The 11,622-nt window shown below is 38.9% G+C and overlaps 1 non-coding gene across 1 annotated transcript; it reads right to left on the bottom strand.

Moving 5' to 3' along the window:
- Positions 1–10,280: 10,280 nt before the first annotated feature.
- Positions 10,281–10,352, bottom strand: TRNAM-CAU (transfer RNA methionine (anticodon CAU)). The gene has a single exon. It is a non-coding gene; the product is annotated as a tRNA-Met (tRNA).
- Positions 10,353–11,622: the final 1,270 nt, after the last annotated feature.

Here is an 11,622-nt window from a genome sequence, read left to right on the forward strand (position 1 = left end):
AACAGCCAGTTATGGGGAGTGATTCTGGAAACTCTGCTTCATATACACCCAGTATGTGTTTTTCCCATTTTAGATCAATCCCTGTGTCATGCTCTTGGCTCCACTTCCTCCTACTTTCTGAGGACTTTTGTTCCATTAATTATCTATTTTATCTTCTATATCCTCAACGTTTCCTTTTTCACTGGCTTCCTCCCCTAAGCCTAGAAACATGCTCAACCTTGTCCATCCTAACAAAAATTAAAATTAAATGTCTGTCCCTTGATTCAAAACCTCATTTTGGTTATTGCCTGTATCAGTCAGCTCAGGATGCCATAACAAAATACCATAGACTGGGTGGCTTAAGCAACAGGAATATATTTTCTCACAATTCTGGAGGCTGGAAGTCTAAGATCAGGGTGCCAGCAGGGTTAGGTTCTGGTGAGAGCCCTCTTTCTGGTGGCTTGCAATGGCTGCCTTCTCTCTGTGTCCTCATGTGGCAGAGAGAGATACCCCTTCTTATAAGACCACTAATCCCATGATGAGGGCTCTGCTCTCGTGGTCTCGTCTAACCCTAATTACCTCCCAAAGACCTCATCTCCAAATACGATCGCTTTGGGGTTTGGTCTTTAACATATGAATTGGGCATGGGGGGACACAAACATTTAGTCCATACCATTGTCCCATTGTCCTTCCTTTGCGACTTTTCAGATAGCATTTTGGAAAGAACAACGTTGGCTATCTGCTGCTCTTCCTCATCTCTCATTTTCCCACAACTCTCCACAGTTTGGCTTCTGTCCTCATAATGTGACTGAAATCACTTAGATCACCAGTGACCTGCCTATTAAATCCAAAGATTCCTCTTCAGTTCTTATCTTACTTGATCTCTCTTGAGTTGTTCAATGCTGGTGATCATTTTATTTCTTCTTGGCTTCTTCCTCTGGTTTCTATAAAATGATGCTGTTTTCTGTCTCCTAACACTCGAGTTTCTTCTACTCAGTCTCCTGTGGATTGTCTTCCTCAGGGACCCCCAATGTCAGGGTTCCATCCTTGGTGTGCTCCCCTTCATAATCTATATCTCTCCTTCTACTTACTCCCGTGTCTTAAATATTGCCTCTGTGGACCTCTCTGCCATGATGCAAAGGGAGCTCCTTGCCTTGCCAGGCGACATGTATCATTGACCTAGTTAATTAAATAAGTATTTTCTCAGGAATTGAAATCTGCCTCCTTACCGATTCTGGGGGGTTTTGTTGTTGTTGTAGTTGTTGTTGCATCAGCAATATAAAACAAATATGTCCTCTCACTTGTCCAGGAAAACTCTTAAAATATATTTCAAAAGCTTTATGATGGACTTTCTTAGTTTTCTCTTATCAACACTAAGTAGTATATTACCTTCCATTGTTCCTCAATAGGTATGGTTTCCAGGATGCTCCAGTCACCTCTGGATACTTCACTGTTTGTCAACGTCTTTCCTAAAATGTGCCACTAAAAAAAATCAAATATAATACTCCATAAGTTAAGGAACTGATTGTCTCATGATCTGGACACTATTCTTTTTAAGATAGGATAGTGTTCTATGAGATGTTTTCATGAAAAACAACCTGTCTCCAAACGACACTTCCAAAGCAAACTTTTTTTAATGAAAAATACATGAATTATCACTTATTTCTATTAAATTTCACTCTACAGATTTTTAATCCAATATTCTAGCTACTAGAAATAATAAATTGTAATATGGAATCTATTGTGTAGTTTCTTTCTGTTCAATAAATCATCATTCCTAATTTCACATTCTGAAATTTGGATAATTTTGCTTTCTGGGAATTTATCCAAGTCACTGAGATTGTTGAACAGGATGAAGTCAAGGAAGAGCTTCTAACACGTTATTGAAGATGCTGCCTCACTTGTAGAGCTGAGTGCTTTACTCAGGATTTGCTCTGGAAGAGGGCTGACCCACACGCTGTCATTCATAAGCACCAGCTGTGTTTGTGCAAGCCGCCATAACTCACCAACCATGCTGTCATGTCAACAGCCCATACATGAAGCTGTTGTGGAAATCTTCATCAAATGTGCATTGAAACTTGAGATATGTTAAATGTCTATGATGTTTCTGTGTTCCACCAAATCTTAAGTCTTATGCAAAAAGGAAAAGATTAGTTTAATATTACTGTCTCACTGAAATCATTTTTATAGCCAATGATCACTACACTTTCTATTAAATACTCTGTTATCATATATCCAAAAGTTTTCCCTTGTTCTTGATTTTTATTTCAATTTTCAAACAAATTTTAATTTCCCTTTCCCTTTCCTTTCCCATTTGTATACTTGCCTTGTGTAGTCAGGACAGGTCACTGGCCAGAGAGAATTCCTCTGTTAGAAATTGCTTCATTGTTCTGGGTATTTTGCTGACACATTCCGCATCATGGTTCATTACAGTGATGGGAAACTCTCTATAGCCTAAAAAATATAGATTTCTCCTCTAAAGTAGGTCTTACCATTGTGTCACTGGAGAGTCTCTGAAGATATAAAAAAACTATGCTTTTCTATCATGCCTTGCATATGAGAGCCTCCCAAGTATGTTAGTGAGATTCAAAGTGTGATTTTCATTCAGTATTTTAATCCCAGACACATGAATATAACATATTTCAGGAAACTCTGATTAGCTATATCATGGGTTTATTTCGCACTCTGTTACAAACATTCCAAACACTTTGATTGGAGTATAAATCCTTAGCCTCAAGATTTTTCCACATTCCAAAATATTGCCTCAAAATTGATGGTTGAGGAGTCATTCCTCTCAATTGTCACAGCTTCCCAGAAACATCTTAGCCAAGCATATGCACGTGTATAAATGCCATCACCTTTCCGTTTTGCCTCTTCTTGACTTCCCCTGATCTACTTGTCATTAGGGCCTTACCCAGCAGGGCATACTACTCTAGCCTCTCTCTCTCAGCCTTCTGAACACCTACTACCAGGCTGCATTTCCCCTGGAGTTTCTCTTTTACTGTCTCTTGCTCATCACTAACAACCTCCCATCCTCACTGTTGCTGGTCCATCTTTTATCTTCCCAAGCCTACATAATCAAACGCCATAAGCAGCATTTGCAGTTAGATTGAACCTCATCTACTCCGAAGTTTAAATCTTCCAGGTGTTTGCCCTTGATTTCTAGCTGTGAAATGAGACACTTTGATTCCTGTGAAAAGAATTTCAGGTCAGCAAGTAGAAGTAGGTTTTGCTTTGGGTGGGGGAGTTATTTTCTTCTGCTTCTGAATCAGATTATGTCTAATGTTGGCCCCGAAGTCATTTATTTAGGGTGCCTGAGATAAAGGAGAGCTTTGTCAGAATGGGCAGTAAGTCTAGGCCAATCCCTTAAAACAATGACTTCAAAAAAACTACAAAGCAAAAGTTTAGGGAAGAAAAATAAACACATTATCCCCCCTCCCCAAATCTGGTCATATGTAGCAATTAATTTGACCAGTTATGTGATTCTTAGATTGACAGTTACCTTAATCTACAGAGAGGTCCAACACAAGGAATCACAAAAGATCTCTAGGGTAGTGTGAAAACTGAAGTTACCATTCAACATCTAGAATATTCCAAAGGGAATCAAACAACACATACTTCTTTTATAATTTGGGGGACTGTGATTAAGTTCCTTAAGAACACAATAACTGCATTGAATTATACATTTGTTTCACAAATCTCAGGAATTATGAGTTATTCAATAGCATAGTGAGCAACACTTGACCACAGTTGATTCTATATGTCTGATGGAAGCACAAGTCTCACAGGAGGTCAGTGGTAATTTCTGAGAAAATGATTAAGTTATAGCTCTCAGCAAGATTGGCTGAGACAGAAAAATGTTGGTCCCTCTGACAGGTAGCCATGCTGAAGATCAAAAGATGACTCTTCCAACCAAAAATTAGGGTTCTACTGTAGCAGTCTGCATAATGAGAAACAATTTGGTGATTCCCCATACAAGACCAATCTTATTCAGGAAAGAGAAAGGCCAGGAACTATGAAAACAATCTTTCTTTTATAAAAAATTAGTCTACCTCTCAAATTGATTCATCATGAAAAATGCAGTATCTCATCTGGAAAAATCAAATCTGAACTTTCAGCATTTTAAAGAGGTGGTACATCAGTCAGGCTGACATTAGTAGAAGCAGAATTAGTTGGTTGCTCATGTAAAACTAAAGGAAAGAAGGCCATATAAAGTATTAATACAGATTTTCATAGGCACAGTGAGGATCCATGATTATTACATATAAGGTACAGGGAAGGCTAGTAACTTGAAGTACACTATACTATTATGATATAGGGATAACTAGGAACTTCATATTTGTTTTGGTTTATTCATTTTTGGAAAAGGAAATAAAACCTAGATTGCTGGAATTTCTGTAGATCTCACAAAATTTTTCTGCTTAGACATTTTGAGCAAATATCTCTAGAAATAGCCTTCCCTAGAATGGTAGTGAGGAGCTGCACCCGTAGATATATTTATCTTCATTCATTTACAATGGCATATCTTCAAGGAAATTGCAACTGGAAACAAGTATGAAATCCATTATATAAATACACAAGTCCAGTTTCAGCGAAACTGGTATTCTGTCAGAAGGTAGGAAATTGTCTAGTGATCAAATAGAAATGAACGGATCACTTGTGGACATATCTAATTCCACTTACTTAAAGCAGATGGCCTTCTCAGCTCCCCCACGATCACTCAGTATCTTCCTCCTCCCCAACTAGGGTTAACATCCATAGATTTTTAAAGGTGATGGCCTACTTAAACTGTTTCTGTTGCTATGGTATTAACGTTTGCACTATCTTTTTCAGAAGTTGTCCAGGAGTTGGAATGTAGAGGTTCTTTAGACCTAAACCTCATGGGAACTTCAGGATAAGTAACTTGGCATCTCCAGACTAGCATTAAGATCAGATAGTGCTGATCTTACTTAAGAATTTACATTGTCTTCAAACCAAAGCTGTGGCTTATTGGGAAACAGCAGCAGGGACCACAAATTGAGAGGCAATCAGAAGGCTGTTGAAAGTTTTTAGTAAAGGAAGACCATGAGGCAAGTAGCACATATTTTATAAGATTCAAACTCTGCAAATGGCAGTCTTCCCTAGGGTGTTCCTCTGTCCTGTGGGGAAAGAAGAGCTGATCACAAACGGACGTTTTGTGTCCATTTGTGATCACACAAATCAGATGGGCTCATGCACTCAGGAAGTAGCAATAGCAGGAGCAGTAGCAGCAGTAGTAACGTGAATGTACGGATTTGAATGCTGGTGTCTGTGTGGTACTTTACGTAAACTTACTAAAGAGGTACATCTCAAGTTGTGCGTGAAGTTTATTCATTTAAGAAAGTGGCATCACAGGAGTATTTTATCTTTCAATAAATCTGTGCTCTCCTCCGATTTAAAAACAACCTAATGTTCTTAGTAAAAATCCCGTATTTGCATAGGAAAAAGCCCTATTTGCATTGGGTAAGTGTTCAAATATGGAATATCATGGCAGATGACGAGCTGGATAGACAAGTTTGATCCATAATTCCCATAGGCATGGAATCAACATTTTCACCTCTTGAAAGGATAAAAGGAAAAGGAAAAAATATATTTAGCAATGTCCTGGCATTTGCCATTAATTGTAACTTAACCCAGTTGCATATTTAAGAGCCGTTACAGTCCTTCAAGATTTATGTAACACAGCAGTATGATTTATTTACAAAGAGTTCCTTTGATGTGCTCTTTGAAACAGTCCAGTAAAGTCATATCTCTTCCATCCAAATAACATTTGATTTGAATTCCAAATTCAGTCCTGGAAAGGAATACAGGGAGTCAAGTGCATTTGCTTTGGACATGAGCCATGTGCAGATCCCAGGCCTCTCAGAACTGATGTCAGCTCCTCTGTTCCCTCTGGGCCCAGCAGGTCTCCTGAGGCTGTTTTCTTTATCAGCATGGTACCCTGCATGGTGTGGACACTGTGACTTTCCACAGTCCAGCATCCAATCCCTATCCTGTCATTTGTGTCCCAGTTTCGCTCCGTAGAATTATATTCTCACCTTCACTGGATATAGACTTGTTGGTTATAACAATCGAGACATACTGCCATCTCCTGGTCAAGGGGTAAGACTGTGACCCAAATTAGGTCATCAGAAATTTTCTTCTGGGATTTTGACTCTTTTTTTTTTTTTAACGTCTTTATTGGATTGTAATTGCTTTACAATGGTGTGTTAGTTTCTGCTTTATAACAAAGTGAATCAGCTATACATATATCCCCATATCTCCTCCCTCTGCATCTCCCTCCCACCCTCCCTATCCCACCCCTCTAGGTGGTCACAAAGCACCGAGCTGATCTCCCTGTGCTATGTGGGTGCTTCCCACTAGCTATTTTACATTTGGTAGCATATATAAGTCCATGCCACTCTCTCACTTCATCCCAGCTTACCCTTCCCCCTCCCCGTGTCCTTAAGTCCATTCTCTAGTAGGTCTGTGTCTCTATTACTGTCCTGGCCCTAGGTTCTTCGTAACCACTTTTTTTTTTTATTCCATATATATGTGTTAGCGTACGGTATTTGTTTTTCTCCTTCTGACTTACTTCATTCTGTATGACAGACTCTAGGTCCATCCACCTCACTACAAATAACTCAATATCGTTTCTTTGTATGGCTGAGTAATATTCCACTGTATATATGTGCCACATCTTCTTTATCCATTCATCTGTCGATGGACACAGGTTATTTCCACGTCCTGGCGATTGTAGGTAGAGCTGCAATGAACATTGTGGTACATGACTTTTTTTGAATTATGGTTTTCTCAGGGTATATGCCCAGTAGTGGGCTTGCTGGGTCGTATGGTGCTTCTATTTTTAGTTTTTTAAGGAAACTCCATACTGTTCTCCATAGTGGCTGTATCAATTTACATTCCCACCAACAGTGCAAGAGGGTTCCCTCTTCTCCACACCCTCTCCAGCATTTATTGTTTGTAGATTTTCTGATGATGGCCATTCTGACTGGTGTGAGGTGATATCTCATTGTAGTTTTGATCTGCATTTCTCTGATGATTACCGATGTTAAGTATCTTTTCATGTGCCTCTTGGCCATTTGTATGTCTTCTTTGGAGAAATGTCTATTTAGACCTTGTGCCCATTTTTTGATTGGGTTATTTGTTTATTTGATATTGAGCTGCATGAGCTGCTTGTAAATTTTGGAGATGAATCCTTTGTCAGTTGCTTCATTTGCAAATTTTTTTTTTTTTTTCCGGTACACGAGCCTCTCACTGTCGTGGCCTCTCCCGCTGTGGAGCACGGGCTCCGGACGTGCAGGCTCAGCGGCCATGGCTCACGGGCCTAGCCTCTCTGCGGCATGTGGTATCTTCCCAGACTGGGGCACGAACCCATGTCCCCTGCATCGGCAGGCGGACTCTCAACCACTGCGCCACCAGGGAAGCCCCGTTTGCAAATATTTTATCCCATTTTGAGGGTTGTCTATTCGTCTTGTTTATGTTTCCTTTGCTGTGCAAAAGCTTTTAAGTTTCATTAGGTCCCATTTGTTTATTTTTGTTTTTATTGCCATTTCTCTAGGAGGTGCATCAAGAAGGATCTTGCTGTGATTTATGTCATAGAGTGTTCTGCCTATGTTTTCCTCTAAGAGTTTCATATTGTCTGGCCTTACATTTAGGTCTTTAATCCATTTTGAGTTTATTTTTCTGTGTGTTGTTAGGGAATGTTCTGATTTCATTCTTTTACATGTAGCTGTCCAGTTTTCCCAGCACCACTTATTGAAGAGGCTGTCTTTTCTCCATTGTATATTTTTGCCTCCTTTATCAAAAATCAGGTGACCATATGTGTGTGAGTTTATCTCTGGGCTTTCTATCCTGTTCCATTGATCTATATTTCTGTTTTTGTGCCAGTACCAGACTGTCTTGATTACTTTAGCTTTGTAGTATAGTCTGAAGTCTGGGAGCCTGATTCCTCCAGCTCCATTTTTCTTTCTCAAGATTGTTTTGGCTATTTGGGGTCTTTTGTGTTTCCATACAAATTGTGCAAAGTTTTGTTCTAGTTCTGTGAAAAATGCCATTGGTAGTTTGATAGGTATTGCATTGAATCTGTAGATTGCTTTAGATAGTATAGTCATTTTCACAATGTTGATTCTTCCAATGCAGGAACATGGTATATCTCTCCATCTGTTTGTATCATCTTTAATTTCTTTCATCAGTGTCTTATAGTTTTCTGAGTACAGGCCTTTTGTCTCCTTAGGTAGGTTTATTCCTAGGTATTTTATTCTTTTTGTTGTAATGGTAAATGGGAGTGTTTCCTTAATTTCACTTTTAGATTTTTCATCATTAGTGTATAGGAATGCAAGAGATTTCTGTGCATTAATTTTTTTATCCTGCTACTTTACCAGATTCATTGATTAGCTCTGGTAGTTTTCCAGTAGAGTCTTTAGGATTCTCTATGTATCGTATAATGTCATCTGCAAACAGTGACAGCTTTACTTCTTTTCCGATTTGGATTCCTTTTATTTCTTTTTCTTCTCTGATTGCTGTGGCTAAAACTTCCAAAACAATGTTGAAAAATAGTGGTGAGAGTGTGCAACCTTGTCTTGTTCCTGATCTTAGTGGAAATGGTTTCTGTTTTTCACCATCGAGAACCATGTTGGCTGTGGGTTTGTCATATATGGCCTTTATTATGTTGAGATAAGTTCCCTCTGTGCCTACTTTCTGATGGGTTTTTATCACAAACGGGTGTTAAATTTTGTCAAAAGCTTTTTCTGCATCTATTGAGATGATCATATGGTTTTTATTCTTCAATTTGTTAATATGGTGTATCACATTGATTCATTTGCGTATATTGAAGAGTCCTTGCATTCCAGGGATAAACCCCACTTGATCATGGTGTATGCTCCTTTTAATGCGCTGTTGGATTCTGTTTGCTAGTATTTTGTTGAGGATTTTTGCATCTATGTTCATCAGTGATATTAGCCTGTAGTTTTCTTTCTTTGTGACATCTTTGTCTGGTTTTGGTATCAGGGTGATGGTGGCCTTTGGGATTTTGACTCTTGAACTGAGACTGATACAAGGCACTGGCCTATTCCAGTGATCAGTGATAACACTTTGAAAAGATTATCCATTGGTTCTTGTTACTGAGGTCCCCAGACTGCTCTGGCCCCTGTCCTCACTGCATATTTGCTGACTTGAATTTGCAAGTCACCCCAACAACACTCTTTCTTTTCTTTTTTCTTTCTTTCTTGCTTGCTTGCTTAAATTAGCTTTTCTTTTTCTTTCTTTCTTTTTTTTTTTTTTTTTTTGCCTCTAGCCTGCAAACAAAGACCTCTACTCACTGAGCTATGCCTCTCAGCCTGTAAGATCTTTCTCTTTGGAATATCTGTCCCCAAGGCCAATCTTCTCCATTTACTCTGCTCTCCTCACAATCTCTAATTGACACCTGGTGAGTGTCCCAAGGACTGCAAAGTGGAGATTCTTCAAGAGAATATAGTAAGGAGAGGAAGTGAGATGAATAAGAATTTTAGTTACAAATATTTAGTATTTTAGATGTCAGATTCCTTTTTTTCTAAGATTGGAGGTACTTCCTTACACATCTGAACCACTGATATACCAAAATTGGATCCTACTTCATCAGCAATTCAAATAAAGATGTTCATTATCAACCATCAGCAATTCAAATAAGCACCTGGCACCCCTCCAGAGAACTCTGCACATCCTACTGTTCTCAGGAATGGCTCCTGCTTATTTCTCTCTAGCAAATTGTGTAAAAGGAGGCTTAGGTGGGAGACTTCCTTCAGGGATTTCCTGGAAACCACCTTGGTGAGAACCAACTGTACCCCCTCAAAGCCTTCTTTTTTCCCACCCTTTGTCCTATACTTTCTTGTCCTTCAAAGTCTTCCAGCTCCAATTCCATATTATTAACTTTTCTTAACATCAAGGCTTCTGATTTAGGGTACAGAGGGCTCTTGGAGTCTCTTTTTCCAGAGATGTTGTTTTCCATTAATTTCTAAGTTCACTTCTTTTTCTTTGTCTTCTTCATCAACCTCTTTGACATTCCAATATGTTTTCCAATGATGTTGGAACATAGTAAAACTTCTCTATCATATTGAAAATAAAGAATATATAAGTCCTCATTGCAAATCTTAAAGAAATGTTCTTTAAACTGTTGATCAAAATTCTTTTGTAGGTTATAAAATCAATTTAGTAGATTGTGTCCAAGATTTTTTTAAAATAAAATTGTATAGAATAAAGTAGAACTGAACAGAAAATATCACAGCACTTCACTCATAATAATACTTTTTTAGCAGAGGATGGTTTCGATCCATCGACCTCTGGGTTATGGGCCCAGCACGCTCCCGCTGCGCCACTCTGCTGACAGGCCATAATAATACTTTTTTAAATGAAAGTTTTATTTCCACAATGCATAATTCATAGTGTGGTCTCTTTGTACTAGGTCAGGACCCAACTGGGATGTCTGATTGACACTATCTCCTCTCCTCTTCCACTCTTTGAGAAGACTAGCATCTCTGCCACAACCTCCACCTTACCTTGAAGCCTATTGAAGGACGCAGTTTGTCACTTACAAGATGGTATAACATTATGAGCTTTGTCCTCCAAGCTCAGTAAAAAATTTGCCAATATAGGGGAGGAGGGGATTTGGGAAATCCTCTTTCAAGACAAAAATCTGGTTAGCAAAGGTATAATCTTGCTGCCTAATCCCATTTTCATGTCAGAAGCTGAATCTCACAGTGTTATCATGTTCTTACTCTGCATTCTTTCTTTGAAGTTCCTAATTTCTCAAACATACTCTTTCACCCACATTTGGATATCCAGGCTCAATGGAGTGAAGGTTAAGTACCCAGGAAGGCAAAAGAGAAAAACACATTCATTTAAGAACTATTATTAGGTTATACATATAAATGCTTTATGCAGTACCAAGCTCATAATAAGTGTTACCATGCATCTCTGAATGACAGTTTTGACTTGATGGCCTCTAAGTTCCTATATAACACAAGATTCTCTCATTCTAAGAACACTGGTACCATTTCCTCTTTGAACACCCCCACCTAACACCCTCTCCACCTTCCCAAGGGCCAAGTGCCCTTCTGGTGTTTCTATTGAGGTTTCTTTCTTTGGTCAATGTCCCATCTACTGCTCTGAGAAAATTGTTCTAAATAATTTTCCCTCTGTGCATTGATCTCTGCTTCCAAAGGCCCCAGTAGCTAATGGGATAAACTCATCTATGCTAACCTCACGTCAGTTTTCCTACTTTAGTGATTCCCCTTAGCTATTCTTCACTCTCTTTCCCTAACCCTTACCCAATCCTCAGTCTCCCTAAGTTCATTAGGAAACCTTTCCTCCTACTTCATTGAGGTTCCTCCCTTCTAACTCAAATCATTGAAATAGCCAAGGTCCTTCTTGCTACTTCTGCCCCTCTTTCTCCTAAAGGCTGAGCCCACTACCTAGACTCAAAGTCTCCTGCCACCACTCTCCTCTGTATGCTCATTTTCTTCCTCTCTAGTCATTTCTTTCTCTGTAGACATACTAATAATTACTTTCTAGAAAATTATCCTCTACAACTACCCTTTCTTTCCTCCACTTCCAAATTTCTTGGCATTCTGAATTTTCTGTTTTCTTCTCTAT

Source organism: Aethalodelphis obliquidens, unplaced genomic scaffold (genome assembly GCF_003676395.1).
Source record: "Aethalodelphis obliquidens isolate GAN/ISIS:26980383/991018 unplaced genomic scaffold, ASM367639v1 scaffold27, whole genome shotgun sequence".
In the NCBI taxonomy this organism is placed as follows: domain Eukaryota; kingdom Metazoa; phylum Chordata; class Mammalia; order Artiodactyla; family Delphinidae; genus Aethalodelphis; species Aethalodelphis obliquidens.